We start from the raw sequence: 26529 nt of genomic DNA, 5'->3' as shown, positions 1-26529 counted from the left end.
CTCGACAGCAAGCTCGCAGACCCGAGGAAGCTGGCCGTCGAAGCAGATCGCTGGGTAAACACCCGGGTCCCCCGGAACCCCGTAGGAGACTACCCCCGCAGCCATCAAGGACCTCCCCGTCAGAGAGGGGGGGGGAAATCAAGGGAAACAGAGGGAGTTCCCGTCCGGGCCCCCGCGTAGCCCCCCGAGGAACCCACCCCCGGGGTTCCCAGCTTCTCCGCCAGGCAGTACCGCCCCCCCCAGGCTGACAAGGACCCCGGGTGAATATCACATGTTTCCGCTGTCAACGGCTAGGGCATTACGCCAGTGACCCTCAGTGCCCCATGGCCCAGAAACCCCCCAGGACAGCTCCCCCAGCCCGACACATGGCCACCGTAACCCTAGGGGAGGAGTTTAAGGATCCCGAGGGATGGGAACCTGCAGCCATGGCCCTAGTCTCTCTAGGAGATCGAGATATGATTCCCGGGGCACCCCTACCCGCAAACACCAAGAAGTACCGCCAGCTCGTAAAGGTTAACGGCCACCCGGTGGAGGCCCTTCGCAACACCGGGGCGAGCATCACTGGTGTCCTCAGCCACTTAGTCCAGGCGGACCAGATCATCCCAAATGTCTTTTGCCCTGTGATAGCTTCCGACAACACAGAGTTTGTGTAAGGTGGCCTTGGTACCATTCGAATGGGGGGGGGGGGGGGGGGGGGGGGGGGAGGGAGTAACCGGAACATTGCGGGTAGCTGTCCAAACCGCACAACCTGTAGACTGCCTCCTGGGAAACGACCTGGAAAGTTCCCCCTGGAGACAGGTCGAGCGCAAGACCCACCTCGGGATGATGGGTCTACCAGAATGGGTGTGCGCAACCACCCGATCCATGGCGGCCCGACTACCCCCCCGCGGGGGAGTCTAGGACGAAACCCCCAGCACCCCCTCCGTTGACCCAACCAGAGACGACCCTGTTGAACCTCACGCCCTATCCCCAGGAGGAGAGCCCCCCCACCGACGACGGGCTCGTCCAGCCCGACCACGCGCAGATCACGGAGTTAGGTGATCTGCCCGAGTTGGCCCAGTGGCGCCACGAAGGGGGCCCCTCCTGAGAGGAGTTCTGCAGAGAACAAGCGACCTGTCCTTCCCTGGTCGGACCCCGGCAGCAGGCCGCCGCCCAAGCCGCGGGCGACCAAACGGGAACCCACTTGTTGTATTGGGAGAATTACCTCCTGTATAGCGAACAGTGGGCTGCCGAGCTAGGGTCAGCCCGGGTGCTGGTGGTACCCCTACGCTTTCGAGACTTCCTCCTGGGTTTGGCCCATGATGTACCCCTGGCCGGCCACTTGGGCCAGGACAAGACCTACCACCGCCTAGTAACGCACTTTTATTGGCCAAAAATGCGAGCCCACGTAGAGGCCCACTGCAAGTCCTGCCCCACGTGCCAGGCCAGTGGTAAAAGTGGAGGGAAGCGCAAGGCTCCCCTCCAACCCTTCCCAGTCATCAGTACCCCCTTCGAGCGGGTCTGAATTGACATTGTGGGGCCCCTGGATCCCTAGACCGCCCAGGGTCACCACTTTATCCTCGTCCTAGTGGACCATGCCACACGATACCCGGAGGCCATCCCCCTCCGCACCGTCACGGCCCCCGTGGTGGGCCGGGCTTTAATGGGGATCTTCTCCCGGGTAGGGTTCCCCCGAGAGGTCGTGAGCGACCGATGTACCAATTTTATCTCCAGATATTCAAGATCCCTGTGGCAACAATGTGGAGTATCTTATAAATTCATGACCCCCTTACCATCCCCAAGGCAATGGCCTAGTGGAGCGGTTTAACCGGACTCTGAAAGGAATGATCATGGGCCTCGAGGAGCCCCTGTGGCGTAAGTGGGACGCCCATCTCCCCTGCCTCCTGTTCGCCTACAGGGAAGTCCCCCAGAAGTCCTTGGGGTTCAGCCCGTTTGAATTACTGTATGGGCACCCAGTCAGAGGTCCCCTGAGCCTGGTCAAAGAGGGATGGGAGACGGCACCCCGGAACCCCCCGCAGGACGTGTTCCGGTACCTGTTGACTCTCAGGAACCAGACTCGGAAGTTCAGAGAGCTGGCCGAGGCCAACCTTGAAGCGCGCCAAGAAGAAATGAAACGCTGGTACGACCAGAACGCCACGCTGGTCGAGTTTCAGCCCGGCCAGCAGGTCTGGGTGATGGCCCCAGTGAAGCCGTGCGCCCTCCAAGACAAATGGACCGGGCCCTTCAAAGTGGTCGAACGAAAATGTCAGGAGACATACGTGGTGGACGTCCAGTCCCCTCGGAACCCCCTTCGGGTCCTCCACGTGAACCGCCTCAAGCCTCACTTCGTGCGGACGGAGTTGAGTTTGCTCCTGGCCACAGACGACGGGGCGGAAGAGGAAACTGAGCCTCTTCCTGACCTCCTGCGGGCCAAAGAAGAGGACGGCTCCGTGGAGGGGGTGATCCTCTCCCCCTCCCTCACACCCAAACAACACAAGGACTGCCGCCGGCTTTTGGGTCAGTGCTCCGACCTGTTCTCCCTGGTCCCCAAGGTCACCGACTGGTGCGTCCACAACGTAGACACCGGAGACAGCCCACCGGTACGGCACCGAGCCTACCGCGTCCCCGACCAAGTCCGGGCCTGCATCCAGGCGGAGGTATCGAAGATGTTATCTCTAGGGGTGATCGAGCCTACAGACAGTCCTTGGGCCAGCCCAGTGGCACTAGTCCCGAAAGCAGCTGCCCCTGGTGTTGCCCCCGAACTACGGTTCTGCGTGGACTACCGGGGTCTCAATGCGGTCACCCGGGCCGACGCTCACCCTCTCCCCCGCGCAGATGAGCTCATTGACCGCCTTGGGTCTGCTCAGTTTCTCAGCACCTTCGATTTGACCTGCGGATACTGGCAAATTGCACTCACGGAGGGCGCCAAGGAACTGTCCGCCTTCTCCACCCCGGATGGGCACTATCGCTTCAGAGTGATGCCATTCGGGATGAAAAATGCCCCGGCCACCTTTCAGAGACTGGTGAATAGAGTCCTGGCCGGGCTGGAAGGGTTTAGCGCCGCCTATCTGGACGATATTGCGGTATTCAGTTCCGAATGGGGTGAGCACCTCCGGAGGGTCTTGAGGGCGCTGCGCCAAGCCGGCCTCACAGTGAAAGCCAGCAAATGCCAGATTGGGCAAGGATCGGTGTTCTACCTGGGGCACCAGGTCGGCAGCGGGCAGGTCGCCCCCCTCCAACCTAAGATTGACGCCATCCTGGCCTGGGAACCACCAACCACCCAAACCGAAGTCCGCGCCTTTCTGGGCCTCACTGGTTACTACCGGAGGTTCATCCAAGGTTACGGCAGCCTCGTAGGACCCCTAACGGAGCTCACGTCCAAAAGACAACCTAAAAAGGTGCAGTGGACCCCTGCCTGCCGGAAGCGTTCGACGCCCTGAAACTCGCCATGTGTACAGCCCCTGTGCTCCAAGCCCCCGATTACTCCAAAGAGTTTGTGGTAGAAACTGATGCTTCCGAGCATGGCATTGGAGCCGTCCTATCCCAGCTCAATGAGAAGGGCTTAGACCAGCCCGTGGCCTTCATTAGCCGAAGGTTACTGCCCCGAGAGCAACGATGGAGCACCATTGAACGCGAGGCGTTCGCCGTAGTCTGGGCTCTAAAGAAACTGCGACCATACCTCTTCGGAACCCACTTCCGAGTCCAGACGGATCATCGACCTTTACGGTGGCTCATGCAGATGAGGGGAGAAAACCCCAAATTGCTACGATGGTCCATCTCCCCCCAGGGGATGGACTTCACAGTAGAGCATCGCCCTGGCAACGACCACGCCAACGCTGACGGCCTCTCCAGATTCTTCCGCCTCCACGAAGAGAACCCCCAAGAGGATGGGTAGTTCTCTCCGGCCTTCAGCTGGGGGGGACGCATGTTGGACCCGGCCTCATGGCGTGACCCATCCCGACCCGTAGCGACACCAGACTAACCTCTACACCCCACACGGCACTGACTAGCGTAGCCTACCCGACCCAGAACCCGGGGTTACCCACGTCCTCCCCTCCATCTTCCCGACCCCGGGCATCCTTCCCCTTCCATCGGCCTCGCGGCCTCCAGTGACCCGGCCCAGCACCCCAGATGGCCGCCCTCGACCCAAGCGCAACCCCGGCCTAGTCGCGCCATGCCGGCTGGGGGGAGAGAGAGCTCCTGGTGAGCAGGAGAGGGAGGAGGAGTTTCATTCACACCTGGCCTCCTCCCAAGAGATGGTTTCGATCGGCCCACCGGCCACCCTGGGGGCTGGCTCCACGCCTGCTGCGTGTCTGGGATCCCTCCCGAACCCGCTTTGAAAGGATCAAAGGGCCGCGTGGCAGGAACCCCCAACAAACGACCCCCAGGCGCTAAGACCCCTGCCCGTGAGGGCTCCGGTCATCAAAGAGGAGTCACCCTATAACAAGGGGCGCTCTGGGACCCTCGGCAGTTGAATCCTGGAACGAAACGAGCCTGAGTCGCGGCTGAAGAACATCCTCCCAAAATCCGACGGAACTCTTGGAACCTCGGTGAGCCCTGCAGACAGCGTCACGGCTCCACCTGGCAGAGACGGACTTCTGCCTAAACCATCCGAGCCCTGCTGATGTGGTCGCGGCTCACCTTGCACCCTAGAGAACTCTGAGCCCTGCTGAGCGACTCGCGGCTCCTGGAAGATTGTCCGACCTCCGACACCCGGACTCGAGTCCTGCAGATTTGGACACCCTCAAGAGACACTCCGGTCCGGCTCGGCCCCAAAGATCGTCTCGTATCCCCCGGCTCGAGGATTGAGAGCTGTGCGCCGGATACGCTCCCGCATTGACCCCGATCCTAAGACTGTCCCGCTACCCCTACCCCAACCGAGACTTTGTGAGCCCTTGCTCTACTTGTACATACGCCTCTGCGGATCATAAAGATCCTGATATTTCTAGATAAAGCATACGTACTCCAGAATCTACGGTGTGGTGTCTCTGTGTTGCCTGGTGCTAAGTCAGCGTGTACGATCCTAGGTACAAAACCCAGCCCTGAGGGGGGTATCCGGCCAGTGCTCGGCTATTTCTCCCGGAAGGGTGGGGCGTAGGGTGGTCAGGTACATATTCTGTCCTTCCCTGAGGCAAGCCCTTCTAACAGTGACACTGCAGCATACAGCACAGGTACAGTGAAGCAGATCAAAAGCACAATGACACATAGCACAAAAAACAGCCACACAACAAACAGTACAGGGCAGGCGCATAGTAATACAAAGCACATAAGTAATGACGCGCAGGGCAGACAGTGATTAACACCACACAGCACAGGAATGCAGCAAAGACCACATCACAGCAAAACACACATCTGTGGCATGCACACACCTGTTGCTGTCGAAGACACCACTGTCACAACAACTAACACACCCAGAGTGCACCACAGCCACAACTTTACTAAAAAGAACAATAATTCATTAAAAGGCTGTGCTCATTTTAACATGTCTGACATGCACATTGTTAACCCCTTAATGTCTGAGGCAAGTTATCACGTTAAAATTGTGACAAGTTATTTTATGTGCTGTCTTTATTGATACTTGTTTGGTGTTGCTGTTAGATTTCTAGTACTTTGACAGACCGACATCAACTGTGCGCCAATGACAAAAAACTAAAATAATTATGGGGTCACCACTGCTCTTAGTTTTTCTTTCATTCCAGTTTTATCATACAGCATGCAAGGGTACTTTAGATCTTACTAGATCAGTGCAAAACTCGGATATGAGGTGGCAGTGATTTCCAAATATGGGTCCTAGTAGTCAGAGTGATCGGAATCTGAACAATGCAAGGACAGTGTGAGTATGTAATGCATTTTCTAGTTCTCGTTGTATGACAAGATGTGAACCAATGTGTAACTATTCCATCAGAACTAAATCTTGTGGAGTGTGCTCAAAAGGATTTCATAATATATAATGTGAAATACACCTCTGAGATCCATACGAAACCGGGATCATGTCTCTTTTGTGTTAAGTGCCTGGTAAGCATCATTCACAATATTGTCCATTACAGTATTGGGATTGTGTCCATAGTAGAAAGCATCGTAGAAACCTGACTGGAAGATAATAAGTAGTTACATGTTTTTAATACATTACCCCTATGTCCCTCCCATGCTTGAATTCACTACAGTTTTGGTTTTCCCAGCCTCCACCTGACACCATCAATTCCAAGTTTTCCCCTCCAATAAAAAGGCCCTCGCCTGGCACCTCCTCTCCCTCTTCCCCCCCCCCCCCCCCATCTTCTCTGCGGATACTTGATTTTGTCCATTGTGGTGCAGCCTCGCGGGCTACCGTTGCTCTCATGGTCGATGGCTGCGAGTTACTGTGGGGAGTGGAGCTTTGCTCATGGAAGCTTAGGCCGGGTTGCTCTGAGTTGGTCGGCTTTGGTGCATCCCACATCAGAGCAGCCAAGGACGCTGTGATGAAGTCTGGCAGTTGCGGCTGTACTTCTATGTTGAAGTCCACGAGTCGCACTGTTTGGGACATGCTGTGCGGAGAGCAGGGCTCTCGTGCAGAAGGACCTTAAAAGGGTGATTGGCCGCCTTCGGCATACATTTATTGTTTTTCCTATTGTTACTTCGCCTGCTTTTTATAGGGAGACAAGTTCTTTCTGCGTGTTGGTGAGGTTACCCTGAGTCCTGTGTGGTTTGTGCAAGAAGTTAACACTGCTAACAAGTTACATTGCTTGATTTTGCTCACGAGAAAGTGTCACTCATAGTTGTTGAAAGGTCACTCAATTACAATGAAATTAGAAAATGTCACATGGCAATCTGAAACCTTGGCAGCTATGTTACATATACCTGCATTCAAGCTATAATATATCACTTCTTTCCTTGGAATAATTGACAACATTCCACATGCCTCAAATAATGTTTGCTCCGGTTTTTTTTTCTGCCATACCATCAGATTAGGCCTGAATCTGATGGTATGTGCAAAAAAATGCGTTGGGCCTGTAATTTACTTTTGTTGGCCGCGGCCACCCCCCCCCCATGCAGCCCCGAGAGGCTGAGGCAGCAATCACAGTAACTGAACTAAGCTAATGCAGGCTGCTTTGTTCGTCCTCCTACTTTAATCACGGCCTACTGTCAGTAGGTCGCGATTAAAGTAGGAGAACAAACAAAGCAGCCAGCCAGCCAGCCTGTATTAGCCTAGTTCAGTTCTCCAGACTCCTAATTTAATCTTGGCCTGCCGGCCTGGCCGTCCGCCCCATGCGCACCAAATCAAAAAATGTAATCATGATGTTGACTGATTCATCATCAGAATTACAAATTTTGATTTACTGCCGGCACCCGCGACGCTCCTGTGAGAGGCTGAGCGCGCAACTCAGGCCAGTGAGGCCACCTCGCTCCGCACTGCCTCCGCCCTGCTCACAAGTCACCAGGTCACAACACAGTCAGCAATCAAATAAACTGAATCCACCCCAATGCGCGACGCCCGCCCAGTGCCAACTGTGCCACAGTGCTACCATCACCATGAATCATTAATTGGTGCCGGAAAAAACTTGCCTGCTGTTGGTGCTGGTAGCAGACAAGGGAGGCTACGTCAAGCCTAGGAACAATTAAATTATGGCTGCCCTCTCGGTCTCAGACGTCACTCGTGATCTTTTAATTGCGCTAGGCCCAATGAGCATGCGGCATTACATCAGCCGCACCCTAAGAGTGGCGCGCAAAAGCGGCGGAGGAGGAGACAGTGCTTCATTGTGCGCTGCGCACAAGCACCTCCTCCTACTCCTGATGGAAACTGGTGTGCAAGCAATGACGTTTTTGCCCAGGACCTCACAATGCAGTTAAGTGGTAAAACTGTGATTCTGGCAGAGTCTGTCAGTCCCTTCAAACTGTCAGATCTGGGACCCAGGCGCATGTCAGACAGTCAGACTTCTCTCTGAAGCGTGACTCACGTCACTCACGGTGGGACTGAAAATCGGCCCCAGCCACAAAACCGGCCCACTGTCGGAAAACCGGCCCCCACCCCATCCAGCCTACCGGGGGATTGCCCGGTGCCCGGAAGTACCAGTCCGGCCCTGGCTGTACTGCTGGTCCGAGCACAGGTGCCCTGAGACCACAAGGCGATATGGACTGCCACAGTAAATAACATACGAGGAAAGGCTCCTTAGGAGGAGAATGATCTAAAAAGTGCATCACAACCTAGACAGAATGAACATGTTACTTACCTTCGATAACGCTTTATCTGGTGCAGACTATCCAGCTGCAGATTCCTTACCATAGAATATTCCCAGGTGTTAAGACAGGATCTGCACATTTTTTTGCAATCCCTTTTGTGTGCCGGTAGGTTGCGAATTAGACTATGTGGTCTAGTTGCCATCGTTCGCATCGGAAATGACATGTGCAGTGCCTTTACAGGCACCATTCCAGCGCGCTGACTGACCTCAGTGCCAAGCTGCAGAGGAATGACTAGTGTCCCTGTGAAGTCCTAAAGGTTCTCTTAATTGACAGAAAACAGTTTGCAAAACAGGGAGGATTGTGGGACAGGGGTCAGTAAGGAATCTGTAGCTAGATGGAATCTTTAGCTAGATAGCCTCTACCAGATAAAGTGTTACCGATGGTGAGAAACTTGCACATCTGATAGACACTTCTAACCACAGATTCCCTACTTTAGAATAGATACCAAAGCAATCTCTCTGCTGAGGTGGGCCTATAGACCATCTTAAACTAAGAAGTCCTGGAGGACCAAATGGTCAAAGTGCCCATCTCGTCGGACTGGACTGTCGAGGCAATAGTATTTAGCAAACGTGTGCAGTGATCCCCACATAGCTGCTTGGCACATGCCCAGGACTGGGACTCCTCTATTTATGGCAGTGGAGGCTGCAGTAGCTCTACTGGAGTGAATTCTTAAGCCCTCTAGGGGCTGTTTCTTGGCCATTGCATAACGGATCTTAATCCAAAGGAGTATTCATCGAGATATGTTTTTTAAACTAGCCTGGCCTGTCTTTGCCCATGCAAATCCAACAAAGAATTGATCATCTACCCAATTCTTCAGCATGACCAAAACAGAACGATAATGCTCTTTTTGATTCAGTCAATGGAGTCTCTACACTTCTTTAGAAGGATGAGATAGGGGAAGAAAAGGTAGGCAGCGGATGCTTTGCCAGACGTGAAAAGCTGTGATCACCTTTGGAAAAAAGGAAGCCTGGTTTTCTAAGAACCAGCTTGTCTGGAAAAAAGGAAGCGTACGGGGATTTAACAAAAAGTGACTGCAATTTGCTACCCCTCCAGGCAGATGTTATTGCCACAAGGAAGACAGTTTTGATAGTTGGGAGCTGGAGAGGCCAGCTGTGCATCCGCTCAAAGGCACACACATGAGAAAGGTGAGAACTAGATTTAGGTCCTACGGGCACATATGGAAGGTCATAGGAGGAAACATATGCTATAAACCTTGAAGGAATCTAGTCACAACAGGTGATTTAAACAGGGAAGGTTGATCCGATAATGGTAAGAAAGCTGAAATGGAAGACCGATATCCTTTTACTGTGCCCAAAGCATTGCCGGATCTAAGAAAGAACGAAAAGGAGAAATTCAGACAAAGGTTCTGACAGAGTATCGCCTGATATGATGTGCACCAAATCACAACCTTGTCCCATCAGCAGGCGTAGATTGTTTTAGTAGAAGCCTGACTGCCAGAATAACATCACATACTTTGGGAGGGACATCAAATACTCAAACTGTCACCGCTCAATCTTCACGCATGAACGTGAAGAGTGGACAGGTTCGAGTGCAGTACTCTGCCCCTCTGTTGCAACACAAGATCCTCCAGAACTGACAACCTGACCGGAGGACATTTGATCATGCTCAGGATTTCGGGATACCAAAGTCTCCGTGCCAAGTGCGGAGCCACTAAGATGACTTGGGCCCAGAAGTACGAGTTACTTACCTTCGGTAACGGTGTATCTGGTAGAGATGATTCTAGCCGCAGATTCCTTCACGTAGAATTATCCCCATGCGTGAGACTGGATCCGGAAAACTTTTTTTTTTGCCCAGCATCCCTGCGCGCCGGGGGGACGGGATCACGTGACTCCGCCCAGACGTCGTCCGCCTACGTGACGTCAGCGAGGTCACATAAGTCCCATCCCGGCGCGCCTACGTCAGTTTTCTTCAGAGAACTTTTCCACGCCACAACGCTGAGCAAGCAGACAAAACTGTGAGAGTATAGGAACAGTGTGCGAAAGAGCAGAAAAAGGAATGGTGATGAACAATACCATAAAGAGCAGTGCCCGGCACTGCAGTACGCAAAGGCAGGGAAAGAATAAAGAACAGAGCAGCAACCCTGCCATTACAGAGACAGCTCCCCCCAGAGACAAGGGACATATGATAAAAATATCATGATAACATGCAACAGGACAACAACCCCAACCAAAGACAAGGAAGGGGAACCAGTCGGGGACACACAGGGAACGAAAAAACTTCAAGACATCCCCAACACAGAGTGTTACAACCCCCATCCGGAACAAGGGCAGAGGCACAGCCAAAAGACCCCAACTTCAAGGATCACAAAGAGCCAGAAGTACTAACAAACCTATCCTCCCATGTGTTAACGGGGAAGAAAAAAGGACAGCCTGACAGAAAGAGGGAAAGAATGTACTCATAGAACACACAGCCACCCACAGAGAAGCGAGTGCAAAAGACCAAATCACAAGCTCTCGCAGAACGGGGAGGAAGGGCGGGCCGTGAAGGAATCTGCGGCTAGAATCGCCTCTACCAGATACACCGTTACCGAAGGTAAGTAACTCGTACATCTGATAGAGACTACTAGCCGCAGATTCCTTCACGTAGAATAGATACCCTAGCCATACCCAAGGGGGAGGAGGGTCAGAGAGCTGCACGGGGGCAGAGTCCGAAAACAGGACGAGGAGCGCCGTCCCCAGGCAAAGGGAAAAGAAGAGAAGAGAAGAGAAAATAGCCTGTCCACACTCAGCAGAGGAAACAAGGCAAGACGCAAAGAGGCCAAACACCCCACGCCCCCGTGAGGCAACAAAACCTCTGCCCAAGGCCAAGGCTAGGGAAGGAGCACCGAAGGAGAAGAGCAACCTAGAGACTCCAAGGAGAAGAGGCAGAGCAAAGGCAATCCTAGACAGGACAACGCCGGCAGCAATAAGTAGGCAGAAGCCAAAAAGGGGAACTCAAGGTCACCCAGGAAGAATCGTCCAACGCACCACAGGGACAAACTGCGCCTGCAAGAGGGTCCAGAAGTCAGGGGCCACCCCCATGGAGAGAGGTAGAACCGAGTGCAAGGCCCACTGGAAGCAGCGGAGAGGGCAGGATGACAGTCCCACTAAAGCCCCAAGAAGGCACAACGGTGCAGGGAGAACAAGAGGGAAGAACTGGCAAGCTCCGCCAGACGCCAGGGACACCACAGAACGAAGCACTCAAGCAAAAAGGCGAAGAAGAAGGTTGCATCCGCAACATACCATAACGCCACGAAGAGCAGAAGCCCGCAGGCGACCACAACTCCCCAGCACATACCAGGGCTATACAACAGCCAACCCTGCCCCACATAGGGCATGTCATAGCCCAAGACATGGGAACCTCTTAGGAAGCAACTTCCACAGCACAGGACAACAAAAAAGACCTGCGGCAAAAAACCCCGCAGGCGGCCTATCAAGCAGCCAGAGGGGAAATGCAGAAGGCCCAATCTCAGGCCCAGCATGTTGTAAAAAACCCAAAGGAAAAAAACACAGTCAAAAAGGGCTGGCCAGCAGCCAACAGAAGCACAACCTCAGCAAGGAGGACTCGAGTGGCCATGAAGCACACAGCCGGGGAGACCCACCCCAACAGAAGAACAGCTCCAAGAACCAGATCAACACGCAGGTCACTGAGGAGAAGGAGGGAGAGGAGGGGGAGGAGGAGGAGGACGAAGCCCTGCCAAGAACCTCTGGATGGCTGAGTCCACAGGGGCATGGAACAAGAGAGCACCATCGAAGGGAAGGTCCACCAGCCGTTCTCGAACATTCTCCGGGAACACACTGTCCCAAAGCCAGGCATGGCGACAAAGGGCAACCGAAGAAGCCATGGCACGACCCAGCACCTCTGAGATGTCCAGAGCGGCGCGAAGGATAAACGCCGCCAGCTCCTGACCATCCAAGACATGGTGTCTCAAATCCACACAGGAACCCTCCTGAGAAGCGGCAGACATAAGGGACTCCGCCAAGTCCCACAAGCAAGAAGTGGCCCTAGCCAAAACACACAGTTTGTTAAGGGCCCGCAGAGCCGCACTGGTTGAGGTAAACATATTGCGCCCCCAGGAGACCAGCCAGCGGGCCTCCCGTGACGGGGGGGACAATAGCAGCAGCAAAGCAGGAAAGGCAGACTGCAAAAGAGGGCCTCTGGGTGAAGAGAAAGGCATACCGGATCACGCGGTGCCGGATGGTGGCGGTGCAAAAGGTGCTGGGGCACCGGGTCCCCCGTGGCGGGACAGCCCCAAGTCCCCAAGAGAGAAGAGTGGAGTGAGAAGATGATCTGCGGGAAAATAGGTAGCTGGACCACCCATACACAAAATTCCCACAGCCGTGGAAACAGCGCGGGCGAAAGCCGCACCCGCCTCCGTAGGGCCCCGCGGAGGGGAAAGCAGCTCCTCGTTAATTGACGGCTGCAAGCTAAGGCGGCCATCCCCCAAGCCAACCGGAGGAAGGAAGTGGGACCGAGGAGTGGGGGACTTGCGGCTCCTCCGTCGAAGACCGCGGTCGTGTAGATGGAGAGGAGCCGCCTTTAGATGACGTCAGGGAAAAAGCCACGACACGGCGGCCCGTCTCTGGCGAGGATGACACCAACAACCGCCGAACCTCTGGAGAAGAGGAGGCTTCCGAAGACGAGTCAACGACCCGATATCGGCCCGGCGCCGAAGAGTCCGCAACATGAGGCAGGACACTGTCGCCGACCATCGCCGGAGGAAACGCTGGGGCGACCTCCAACACAGCACACGGCGCAGAAGACCGGAGCTGGACCGGAGCCGGGGTGGCGCCGACCTGACCTCTGACGAGGCAGCCGCCTGCGCGGCGGGACGAGAAGGGCCCGAGGAGGGATGAGGAGACCCCCGCCAGCCGCGACTCGTGACAGGGCAGGACGGGCCTTCAGCTGACCCCTGTGGCACCACCAGGGCCAGCAGCCGCCGTTGCGGCATCACCTCGGACAAGGCCGCCGCCTGTCCCGTGGACCGAGAGGGGCTCGGACGAGAAGGGCCCCCCGCCGACCCCTGTAGCGCCGCCAGGGCCAGCAGCCGCCGGTGCCGTAACCTCAGCCTCTGACAAGGCCGCCGCCTGTCCCGAGGACAGAGAGGGGCTCGGGGTGCAACCTGAGCCCCAGCTACCTCCCGCGATACCACAGGGACTCCCGCGGGAGTTTGCGGCGAAGCAGAGGCGCCGTGGTCCAAAGGAGGGACCTCGGAAGGGCCGCACCCCAACGGCACCACATCCTCCGAGCCTAGATCCGAACCAGTCGGTGCTGGAGCCGCCAGCGATGCCGCTGTGGGCCCTGCACACTGCAAGGGATCCGCTGACGTCCCAGGAGGGGAAGGAGGAGGAGGAGAAGCCAGTGAGGCCTGCAAAGCCGCCGCATATGTCTCCATCTGGGCTCTGGTCGCCCCCACGCCGGGAAACGGCGGATAAGGGGACGACACGCGGGCCGCACCACCCACCGGGAGCCCACCCCTCCGACAGGCCGGAACCGGACCCTCGGGGAAAAACTACGACACTTACCAAGAGGTGAGCGGCACACTTGCGACCTGGGAGAAGATCGAAGTTGGCGAGGGAAGCTGCGGGTCCGAGAACCCTCCTCAGGGGCCGGGCGAGATGACACCGCCGACCTGGACACACGAGCCAAAAGACGTTTCATCCGGCACTCACGCCGGGACTTCGGCTTCATCTGCTGGCACGCCTCACAATCAGTGGAGTCGTGGTGCTCCCCCAAACACCACATACAGATGGGGTGAGGATCCATCGCCGACATGAGGCGGCCACATGACGAACAAGTTTTAAAGCCCAAAGGCATTCGCACACTGTTCCCACACACGCAGCAATAGCATAAGGGAAAGGCCTAAACAGGCCCAGAGCACAAACCGGATCCGCGTTGTACGTGGAAAAGGAAAAAATTTACATAGGCGCGCCGGGGTGGGACTTATGTGACCTCGCTGACGCCACACCAGGTGTTGAACCACCAGGGAAATGCCCTGATATTTTAGCCATGTCTAGAGCCACAGAGCCTCTTGACAAAGGGACTACAACTCTACTCTGTCTTGCTTTTGCAGTACCACATGGCGGTGTTGTGGTCACTGAACACGTGCACTAGCCTTCCTTTGATCGAAGGAAGAAAGGCTTTAAATGCCAACCGTATCACCAAGAGATCCAGCAGGTTGGTGTGAAGCCCGAACTCTGTCGGAGACCAGAGTCCTCTGATCCTCACCTTTCCCAGATTGCCACTCCAGCCCAGGAGTAACATATCTGTCACCACTGTGAGTTCTGGGTGTGGAAGAAAGGTCTGCTGTTGACCCATTTGCAGTTCCCACCGATATCTGGATGAGGTCATAGAGATTTCCCTGATTCTGTGCCCACTGGGTTTTTAAGTCACACTGAAAAGCCCTCATATGCCAACGGGCATGCTTTACCAACACGATGTAAGAGGCAATGGGACCCAGCAGTCTCAGAGTAAATCTCACCAAAATGCAGGATAAAGGCTGAAACACCGGTATCATAGCCCGAATATTCTGGACTCGCTGTTCTGGAAGATAAGCCTGAAACTGCACTGCATACATTACCGCTCCGATGAAAGGGAGCATCTAAGATAGAGTCAGATGTGACTTTGGCACGTTGATAGTGAACCCCAGAGTGCAGGAGCTTTGCCGTAGTCTGGAGGTGGGAGACGACTGCCTGGGGCGAGCGTGCCTTAAACAGGCAATCGTCAAAGTAAGTGACGACTGGAACACCTGACCTCCGCAGATGTGCTGCAATCACCGCCATCACCTTGGTGAACACCTGAGGGGTACCAGTAAGACCAAAGAGGAGCACAGCTAACTGATAATGCTCCTGGTGCACTGTGAACAGTAAGGACAAGAACGTGGAAATAGGCATCCTGCAAGTCCAACGCTACCATCCATTCTCCAGGGTCGAGGGCAGATAAGACCTGAGCCACGTGAGCATCTAGAATTTTTCTGTTTGCAAGAAGTAATTGAGAGGGTGCAGATCTAAGACAGTACAGAGGCTTCCATCTTTCTTTGGCACCAGAAAGTAGCGAGAATAACAACCACGACCTACTTCTGATGCTGTCCCGCTCTCAATGGCTCCTTTGGCTAGAACGTTCAGTACTTCCTTTCGCAAGAGCACAAGGTGGTCCTATGTCAGTCGATCTGGGGACTGAGGGAGTGGCGGTGCGGTTTTTTGGAATGGGTGGAAGTAACCCCGTTGGACAATCTGAAGCATCCATTCATTTATTGTACTCTCCCTCCAGTGGTGCAGATGGCATTGGATTCTGCTGCCAACGCGATTCCCATGCTGGATTGTGGGCCCCAAGAAGCTTGTGTCGCCAAGAAAGGCCTGAAACTGCTGAACCGTGGTAGCTGGGGGGGAATAACGGCCCAATAAGCATGTGGTATTTGTGAACCACAGTGCCAGGCTGGCAGAAGAAAAAAATCCTCTTTCCGGAGGTATCCAGCCTCTTGAAATCCCTTTTGGTGGTGTGGTAGGGAACGCCACAAGACTGATTCGGGAAGTTGAGGCCTGGATTACCAGACTCTCAGGGTTGGGGTGATGGGAGAGGATGGCTGGGTCCTTGGAAGTGGGATGATGGCAGAGAGAAATGGTCCTGTGCACAGGAGGTCCTGTGCACAGGAGTCCCTGTGAAGGGCTTGACACAGACCCCTAGCAGGACATCAGTGAGGGCTTTGTTTAAGGTTAGTTAGGGTTCTGATGGGCATACCTCCGGTTGAAGCACCTCTGTCAAAACATCTGTTTTGATTTGAACTGTAGGCAGCTGTAGGTCCAGGACCTCAGCCACCCTACGGACCATCATTGCAAAGGAAGCCCCTTCCTCTGAAGCCACTGTGGGAGGAGCGAGGAGGACAGAGTCTGGTGAGGTGTCCAAACCACTGGCATCAGCCAGGCACTCAAAACAGTTGTAATCAGCAATGGACTCTTCTAGGGGGTCAGCATATGAATAGGGATCCTCAGATCCCCTCCATTTGTGTTCCTAAAAACCCCTTCAGTGAAATATGGCTCTGTCTCAAATTGAGGGTGTTTGGGTATGGTGTGTACCAGAACAGATGTTGTACGACGCCGGTCCAGCTCCTTATCTGATTTAGGAATCATGAAAGGTTTGGTGCCACTGATGGGTGTGGGCAACGATGGGTACAACACTATTGGAATGGTCCTAGAAAGAGGACACAGCCGGGGCCGTTCCGGATCCACCAACGCATCCTAAGGGGTCAAATGGTGCCGAGGCTGAACCTACCAGCGGAGCCCCAGTCAAAGACCCACCCAAACACTGCAAACTCAAAAGTGCTCCAGAGGGGTTCGTCCACTCAAACATGAGGCTCATAGCCTCATAAAACTCTTGGGAGTGGAGCGGAGATCATTCTGGTTCTAGGGAATTCCGGGAAGTGTGGAGCGACCCAGTTTCCGATGCTGGTGCACAGGGACCACCTGCGAGCAGGGTCGTTATATGTGGCATCCCTCCTTCTTGTCGTCCTAAGAATGGGAGCAACATAGAGAAGTCTAACAGCTCTGCTACTTCATGTGGGGCTTACCAGAAGAGGTCCTGGAGTGGGACATTGACCGACGTGAGTGATTCCGTGAGCAGTCCCGAGACTCGCATGCAAACAGGACCTCAAGCGGTGCAGAGTCGCATGACGAGTGGCAAAGAGCTTTATGGCTCACTTGCAGATGGCCCTGGGGTTCACGGTCTTGCACTCCACAAATGACACGAAGTCATGGTCCCTCTCCAGGCACCACAGACATACCAAGTGGGGGTCGGTCACTGAAAACTGTCAATGACAGGCACCTTAAGGTTTGAAATTGGTGGGCTTCGTCAGGGACATCTTCGAAAAAAGGTGCAAAAAAGAAGGCACACTAGATTTCGACAAAAGGTCGAAAGAAGTCAGTCAACATGTGGCTGAGGGGAGCTCGATCCGGATCCAAAAAGAAGGAATAGAGGTCAGCTCTCCGAGTGGCGTCTAAATAGGCACCGGGCATGTCATTACTGGTACAGACTATGCCAACAATGCCACACATAGCTGAACTACACCATCCGTTGGCGTGCAAGGAGGGACTGCTCAAATATTTGCGGATCCAGTCCGATGCCTCGGAGGGAACCTAAGGTAAGGAATCTTCAGATAGAAGTCTCGATCAGATACAGTCTACTACTCCACCGGGGAATATGGAGACCACATTGCTGCATGGATATGATTGTGCTTGAATGCGGAGAGGTCTCTAGTCCGTGTTAGGTGACCAATTATCAAAGGTGTCAAATAATTTCATGGAAGGTGGGTGGGGGTGGGGGGGGGGGGGAGGCTTGTAGCTGGAGCGAGACACTTGAGGAGAGGACACAATGGAATATACATGTTAACTGCAGTCAAAGCAGAGATAGAACAGCATGGCTTCTTACTGAGGCAGGAACATAAATGTGAACAATGGCTTTCAAGAAGTGTATAAACGTGACCTTGATAAACAGCCTAGAGAAATTGAAACAATTTTGTCTAGGCCCTGAGGGTGTGGTGTTCACCAGGCCGCATAAATGATATGGCAAAACGTGAAGAAGATAGTTGCTCTAGGGGCCAGATTCAATTAGAGAAGCTCCCACTCTGAAAACACCAACTGTGTCTGCAAGATGGAAGTTGGTGGTGGGGTGACAAGGGGGTAACTAAAGAACTTTGATAGTGGGGCACTCACTGACCATGGGGTTGCATTCTGACCACTTACTACACACTCCAATAGTTTCACTGGTCCTTACCTTCCCGCATAAAAGTTCCAATCCCATATACTTTTACCTCTCCCCCTCCATATCCAAATTGGCCTTATTGCCCCACTTTGACATGGGTTTACACCCTAGGGCCTTTTTTCTACTATTTGGTCTTGCTTCAACAGCTCTATTTTGGCTGCCACGCTGCACCTTTATATATGCTCGCCCATTCATCAGTCCCATCTTTCTTAGTTCTACTCCTCTTGTTAACAATTGGGGATCTTTGTGTTCCCCAATAGGCACAAATATGTCGTCCCTATCCAAGGAGGAAAGGACCATGGATAGGCCTTTATCAACACACGTGATCAACACTGGTCACTGGAAAAGAAATGCCTGAGACTTCTAATTACTACTTCACGTACAAGGAGAAATGCATTTTGCGCAACATTATAATCTGAAATATGTGCTCCCTATTGTATTAGCCGTTAGAAATTGATGCATGTTTTGTTATCTTGTTGAGTATATTTCAAACAAAGAACAGAAATCAAAAGAAAACGTCTTTATGTAGTGCATCAACATTTACGTTTGTTGACAATTTTGGACGATAAACACAACTTGCCTGAACTGTATGGCTCCGGTGGAAAACAGCTACCTGTTCACATCCTTCGACTCAAACCCATTTCCTCTATCAGGGAATTACTGGAAGGAGCAGGCACATTCCCTTCTGTGGAGCTTGGCAGCATATGACTCAATATAAGAAAGAGGTTGGCCTGACACCTTGCAACTGGTGTACCAGTTGGCACTGAAGTGTGGGATCCTTCCTGAACAGCTAACTGAAAGCATGAATTGCACATGGGGTTGGAAAAATCACCTGATTATGATGGAGGTTACGGTGACAGGAGTAGAAGTCTAATACGTAAATGACAACATTATGCCGTACCCCTTTCTTGGTACAATTGTTGTGGCTAATAATCTTTGTTTAACGGAATTCCTCTGTTGGTCTCCAGCCCTCCCTAAGCAAATCTACCTTGGGGAAAAAACTATGACATTAGGCTACTTATAAAGCTATCAATCCTCATTTAATGAAACTCCTCTGTTGGTCCCCAGCTAATCACGTACCACTGTGGGTGAATAGACACTGGTACAAAATACTTTTTTTGGTGTTTCTTCAAACATTTCCTGTTGCCGGGCCGAGCTCTCCCTAAGCAAGCATCCTTCAGGATGAAGTAAGACATTTGGCTACGTATAGGCCTAAGCATGAGCTCCAAATATCGCCATACATATCAAGATGCCTTTCTTCATGAGAAAACTATCTTTAGCTCAAAACAGGGCTTAATTTGAAACAGTGGCTGCAGGTGGGGCCCACCAGCACTCATTTTAGGGACCTGGACTGATTTCTCAACTTCACACTTTGACCCAGAACAAGAGGGGAAAAGGCAAAATGGGAAAAGGTAGAGTGAAGATAAAGATAGAAAAACAGTGACAACGGCTGAGAGCAGAGTTGAAAAAATCTGCAAGTTTGAGATAACGGGCCCCCATTTTAAGAGGCATGAGGTCGAATCACTACTAGACTGCTTTTTTATTTGGTTTTCCCTCAGTTTTCACCACTAGGTAGATTGACCTTCTCCAAACAAGTGAGCGACAGAGAAGCATGAAATCAAGGTAGAGAAAAATGTGGTTACCTAAAGAGTGGAAAGCTAAGCTGTTTACAGAATATTACTATGGTAACAAAACATGAATCCAGAAATCTATGCTAAAAATAAAACCTAATTTGTTTAAAAAAAAAAAAAACAACAAAAAAACAATATAGAAAAGAAATGTGTATCGAATGTCTAACAAACATCCTGGTGTACTGGGATATCTTGTCAAGACCTCCACAGAGGAAAACACGAAAGCACAGAGGATGTGTAAAACAAAATCGCAGCCCCTTTCTACTCGATTAGACCACCACATGATGCGGAGTTAAAATCCAAATTAATAAGTGATAGCAAGTTTACAAGACAAAGCAGTAAAAGATAAAATCTCAATCCTGTGTCACATCTCTTTATGACTTTTCCTAAAGACAGCTAAAGCAGAATGGTGAAAAGTGATCGTGCAACAGAGATACCACTACAAATACAAAACCAATGGCTAGTAACTACATTTTTGAAGATGGTTTCTAAGTCCTGAGGAAATTAAACTCCGCACAGTTAAAGAAGCAAGAGAGGAAGTCAAAGGGCAGCCCAGTGAGCCTACAAGATGATGAGAGTTTCTGAGCTGCTGTGTGCCCGGAGTGGTATTGTTACCTGAGAACATTTTATGGCAGCATTTCCAGAAGCCCTAAAAGAACTATCGATGAATCTCTACAGATGACAGACCAAATCTAGAAAGACATGTGTCTAGAGATACAGCAATGACTGCACCAGTATTGGTGATGGTGGTGATAAACTTTGAAGCAAGCAAGCGTGAAATTCTGCACTACACTAACCAGGATGCAGATGGGTAATGGCACTGGGATGTGAGGCAGTGTGCTACTACCCCTCTCCTTACAGATGCTATTGGTGATAACAGAACAGTTGCCATGGCTTACCTTTTTAACACAAGATAATCGAAGATTTCAATAGTCCAACTTCTGGATGCAAAGCACAATTAAAGTTAGAGGAAGATGGAAAATGAATATGGGGGAATGGACACCCATGATAAACGGTAGGATCCATGAAGGGAATTCAGAAGCACCGAGCTGGATTTATGATTCCAATCTCTGTGGAACGGTTTTACAATTTACAAAACCGACTGTCTACACTTTTGGCGTTCTTCACCCCACATAGGGACATTTCTAGTAAGCTCACAATGCAAACTCAAACCCTCTGGACACCACCTGATGCAAAATAGTTTCAGTAGATGGGCTAATCCCCTGTAATTTTGGCGTCCGCAAAAATGCGAATTTTGAGAGCCTTTAAGAAGGACATCAGTTCCCTGTATGCTTCTCTCCGTCTTTTTAAGAAAGAAGGGGAGCCGTAAAAGGAAATAAAGCTAGTTTCAATGCAGAGTCAAAATAGATCGGTAAAGCAATTTGAATAAGCTCAACAAACTTTCAAACAAGTTCGAGGGACATGTATACAACCTTGTAACCCGTGACAATAATCACATTAGGGAGACAAACTGTAACTGCACTCCAACACACACAAAAATACAACCTACAGTGCCATCTACTGGCCTCACAGGGTAAATTAAAACAGTGTATTATAACAGGTGCATAATTAAAATAAGGAAATATACAAACCAATTAAAAAAATATATATATAACTTTTTTTTTTTTTTACAAAATTGAAAACAGACTGAGTTCCTTAATTATTGGTTTAGGAGGTCGTGGTTCAGGTCCACTAGTGGTTTAGGAGGTCGTGGTTTAGATCGTTGAGTTGTTTAGGATTCGTTGTTAAAACCACTCTTTGTTATAATTTCGTTATTAAGGCCGTTTCCCACCATGGACAGTTGTATAGGAATGAGGGGAGTGAAACTGTCCACAAAATCGTTCGTACATGGGATGCATTTTATACATCCCATCAGTGTGGAAATGGTTAGAGGGCTACAAGACCGCCTGACCGAGGAAAAGAATAAAAAACAATCCTTCAATGCCCAATGGAGGTCCTTCGCGAAAGTCTGTAAAGGGTCGACAAAACAAATGTCTACTTTATGAACAAACTATCGCTACAGGCAAGAATTTGCAGTGAGGATGGCAGGGGGACTGAAAAAGATAGAACGAAAGTAAAATTAACAGGTGCTACTGGAAGGCGAGCCAACACATTTTGCAGAGGTTAATAATGCACTCCAAGCTCTAATCTTCAAAGTGCAATAGTAAATGTCTTGGAACCTTGAGACTTCATGAGAATCTTGTATGGCACACAATACAGACAGGTAGGAAAACTAAAACCAACTCTAAGATTTTGAATCTTGCAACGCAATTCCTTGTGCTGAAAGCTTTTGGGCAGCCTAAAGAAATATATAAGGGAAAACTATAGGTTAATAGGTGTCCATCATGAATAAGGTGATGCAGGACTTCCTTTTTCCACAGACTCCACCCTAAAAGGTTAAACGCAGTTATCTGTTGAATGTGTCAAGGTTCCTTCTAGGTTTTAGTCTCTGCAGCCTGTAGTTTTCAACCTTGTATATAATGAATTGTTGTAAGGGGAGACACTTCATGCATTTGTTGAAATTGAAATAACCACTAAATTTTAGGCAGAAGAGAGCGAAACTTAACAGAACAAAAAGGGAGGTAATAATAGTATTAATTCCAAAGTATATACTGCTCTGTTTTCACTCACTGATTTCTGGTCTGGTAGCTGCATCTGCTTCTGACATTCCACATCAGCTGAGTTTCCGCTGAAGTAACTAAGCATTTTTCTGAATACCATAGGAAACATTACAATCGTAGTTCTACATTACGGGTACTCTCTTTGAACACAAACTCTAGAATATGTTTGGGCAGGGGAGGGATACTTAAGCACATTTGTAAATATGTATATTCTATTTTCTTTTTTTAATGGAACACGCTTATATCAAGCAACTTTCCCTCCCTTTATTTTTTTCTTTTAAAAGAAACAGATTACATTTAATAACAAGCATCTGCAATGCAATGGGTCTCGCATTTACGCGAGTTTGGGTTATTGTCATTGTAAATGACAATGCTTTATATTTATGTTTTGGTTTTTAAAACATAAATAAAAGGCATTGTCATTTACAATGGCAATAGTTTAACCTCTCGCAAATGTGAGACCTATTGCATTCCAAATGCTTGAAGGTATCCCTGAGTTGCCTCCTTCTGTCTCCCATGGCCCCGGAAGCACTCCCCATTTGCTACGAGTTAAATAAACAAGCCGGTGGTCAAAACTGCACACAAGAGACCATCCTGCAGTAAGAGAAATAAATTAGAGAAAATAGTGCTTACAGACTAAAGAGATACCATGTAACAACCGAAGTAAAAGGGCCAGTCCTCATGGGAGGTTACAAATGAAGACAAGGTGGTACTAAGGAGGGGCTAGCAAGCCTAATAACGAATCAGAAGGCAGCATTTACGAAGGACAATGACAAGTGAATGACAAATATGGGCGGAGAGTGGGCAGGGCTTCAAGTACATACTCCAATACAGCATGGCTCGCAGAGCAGCGCATGCACTGCCCAGGCTCAACCTAAAATTGAAGTACATCCGACTGAAAACAACACCCATAAAATATTTTTTAAAGTATAAGAGAAGCAGGGATCGGCAATCCTATAATTAGGCTTTAACGAGACACATTGCGCATTGTCCCATAATGCACAGCACTGCCGGTGAGAGAGACACACTAGGTGAATTAACATTTTGAACTAAATAAAAAAACTGAAATTCACCAGTTACAGTTAGCAGACCTAACACGTGCCCCCGCCATGCACTGCTTTTGAACGCACATATTACATCACTCATAACATGCTCCATGACATCATTTGTGACATCACTGACATCTCAAATGACACCATTGAGGACATCAACAAAGCTTCTTTTTTATACATTGCTCTATAAATAGGTTTGGAATTAGAGCTATGAGAGTAAGTGCAAAATAGCTCAGAATAATATAAAGCATAATTAACGCCATCATACCTACAATCCTTATAGGGGATGCAAGCTTCTGTTATGTGCAACATTGACCCTATACTATACACTTCATGGGTAGCTGAGTTCATGCTAACACCCACACACAGAAGGGTAACCTCTACTGCACATGGTGTTCAACCTGTATACAACTGTTCAGAGAAAACCACATTCCTCCAGATACTCCAGCCCTTTTACATAACTAATGCCCTAATATGGACAGTCTTTAACTGTGTCAAACCCATCACAGTCACCAAACCTACAGTGAGAAAAGAAGTGAATAGCAGTAGAAAAGTGGGTACTGTAAGCAGTGTTTATCCTATGAAGCCATTTTACTCTATACCACTTTGTTTCCAGACAATGCAACTCTCATGAAAAATAAACCACAAAGTATTAACCCCTAAGACGCGCATGACGGAACGGTTCCGTCATGCACGTCGGTTGGGCTGTGCTTATGACGGAACCGTTCCGTCATGGCCCCGCCCGCGCTCAGAACCTTCAGCGTGGCGCGGAAATCCGCGCCGCGCTGAAGGGGTTAAAAGTGACTACAAATAACAATGTACACTATATACACAACTTGTACAAAGAAAGACTACTTAAAATAAACTAGGTCTGAAGGTGCTAAAGATACTACCTACAGCCTTCATAGTGTGGTAAAAACTTTACAGATAGCCCATCTTCTGAAGCAAAACAAGCACGTTTACATAGTTTAGTACTTAGTACACACAGTCTTCTATGTTATGTAGAAACAGTCAAGCTTAGACTATTCTGTCTAATAATTCAAGGCTGCTTACAATACTTAGTATGTAGTACGTAGAATCTTTGTCTTATTGGAAACTTTATCTGCAGTACCAAAAAACATGTGTGGAACATACTGAACACAAGTTGTCAACTGTCACCCGCATACACAGTTAATCTACAATGCAAAGATTTATAACATGTTCAACACCTCCAAACAGGTATGATGAATTAGGAACACAAACGTTTTGTAAACACACCCATTAGCTGGACACAAGCATTAGAAAATTAAGTAGAAAAGTAATATGTAGCTAGCCGCCACCATGTTATGTTATGTTAGGGTAGCTTATATAGCGCATGGCTACCCCAGCGCTTGCAGACAAACCAGATACGCAGCAACCAAGTCAAGTGTGGGAAGAACTACAGAAAGCCGGGCCTAAGGAGTGGTAAATAGCCAAGTTTTAATTTTCTTTCTGAAAGACAAATGATTCGTGATAGCACGAGCTTCAAGCGGGATTGTATTCCTCAATTTCGGGGCCAAATATCTGAAGGATCGGCCTCCTGCTCTTCTCCTCTGAATCATGGGAATGTGGGCCAGAAACAGATCTGCAGAACGGAGAGCCCGAGTAGGGACATATAGAAAACTTAGATTTTGCAGAATTTTGGGGCCCGAGGAATAGAGAATTTTATGGATGAGGCAAAGTGCCTTAAATTGAATACGTTGCTTTACAGGCAGCCAGTGCAGATGGTGAAGGATGGGGGAGATGTTACAATTTTTTGGCAAACCAAACAGACTGCGTGTGGCCGCATTCTGAGCTCTTTGCAGTCTGTAAATCGTGGATTGATTGGAGCCCAGCATGAGTGCATTGCAATAGTCAATGTTTGACAGTACCATGGCCTGAATGATCATCTGTCGGACTTGGGGTTCGAAAAAACCCAAAATGGGTCTCAAAGACCGTAGACGGCCATAGCACATGCCTGCCACCTTTTTGGCGTGGGAGTCAAGGTCTAGTCGGTTCTCGACCATAATAACCAGGTTTTTGACGTCCTTCTTAGGGGTGGGTGCAGGTCCCAATGCAGATGGCCACCACTGATCGTCCCATTTTTGAATCTCCTTACCAACCAGTAGTACCTCCGTCTTGGATGAATTAAGCTGGAGACGATTTTCAGTCATCCAGTTTGCAATGGCCGATAGATCTTCCTGGAATTTAATTTTGTCGGCGTTGGTATCACTGGAGAAGGAGAAGATAAACGGTGTGTCGTCCACGTAAGATGTTAATTTGATGTTACGAGCTCTGGCCAATACGGCCAGAGGGCGGACGTACACATTAAATAGCGTGGGGCTAAGTGCGGACTCCTGGGGGACGCCACAGCACAGCGGAAACCTTCCTGATTTATACGGTGGAGCATGGACCTGGAAGGAGCGGTCCGTCAAAAATGAAACAAACCACTCTAGGGCTCCATCTCGGACCCCGATCTCCCACAGTCTTCTTAAGAGGATCTCATGGGAGACCGTGTCGAATGCTGCACTCAGGTCCAACAGGACCAGTGCCGCTGTACCACCTCGGTCCTGTACCTCCCTCAGTTGTTCTGTGACGGCTAATAGGGCTGATTCAGTACTATGATTCGCCCGAAAACCATTTTGGGAGTCATCCAAAATTCCATTGACCTCTAAATAGTTGATCAAAATGGAATTTACATGAGATTCCGCTATCTTGGATAGATAAGGTAGCAAGGATATCGGTCGGAAATTTTCCGGCTTGGAGGGATCCAAAGTGGGTTTTTTTAATAGAGGGACGACCTTAGCATGCTTCCAGGATCTAGGTATTGTGGTTGATTCCAGGGTTTTATTGATCAGATTCAGACCTTCTAGCAGGATGGGATCCTTATGAAGTCGCGCCATTTCGGATTTTACAGGATCCTCAGGGGAGCCGGATTTAATTTTAACAATCAGCCTATCCATCTGATCCGCAGAAATAGATGGAAGGGTGCAAAGAACATGGGGAAGATCTTGTAGTGTCTCGACTATGGTAGAGTCGGGGCTTGCGACATTCGAGGGAAAGGACTTATAAATACCCTGTACTTTATTTATAAAGAAGGTGGCAATCTCGTTACAGTGGGCATTGGAAGTAATCGTATTACTAGGGCCTTCTGGAAGTTTAGTCATGTCTTTCACCATAGAAAATATTGTTTTAGATTGATTTGCACTTGACAGGATCATGTCAGTATAATATCTAGCCTTAGCTTTTTTTTATTAGTTTATGGTACATTTTGGTTGCAGA

The 26529-nt window shown here is 50.2% G+C and overlaps 1 protein-coding gene across 1 annotated transcript in view; it reads right to left on the bottom strand.

Moving 5' to 3' along the window:
* Positions 1-26529, bottom strand: part of PAN3 (poly(A) specific ribonuclease subunit PAN3) — a 1123747-nt gene that overhangs the window by 10960 nt on the left and 1086258 nt on the right. The window lies entirely within an intron of this gene.

Source organism: Triturus cristatus, chromosome 8 (assembly GCF_964204655.1).
Source record: "Triturus cristatus chromosome 8, aTriCri1.1, whole genome shotgun sequence".
NCBI classification, from domain to species: Eukaryota; Metazoa; Chordata; class Amphibia; order Caudata; family Salamandridae; genus Triturus; species Triturus cristatus.
Note: the sequence above shows the minus strand (reverse complement) of the source record. Positions and strands in the feature narration are given on the sequence as shown.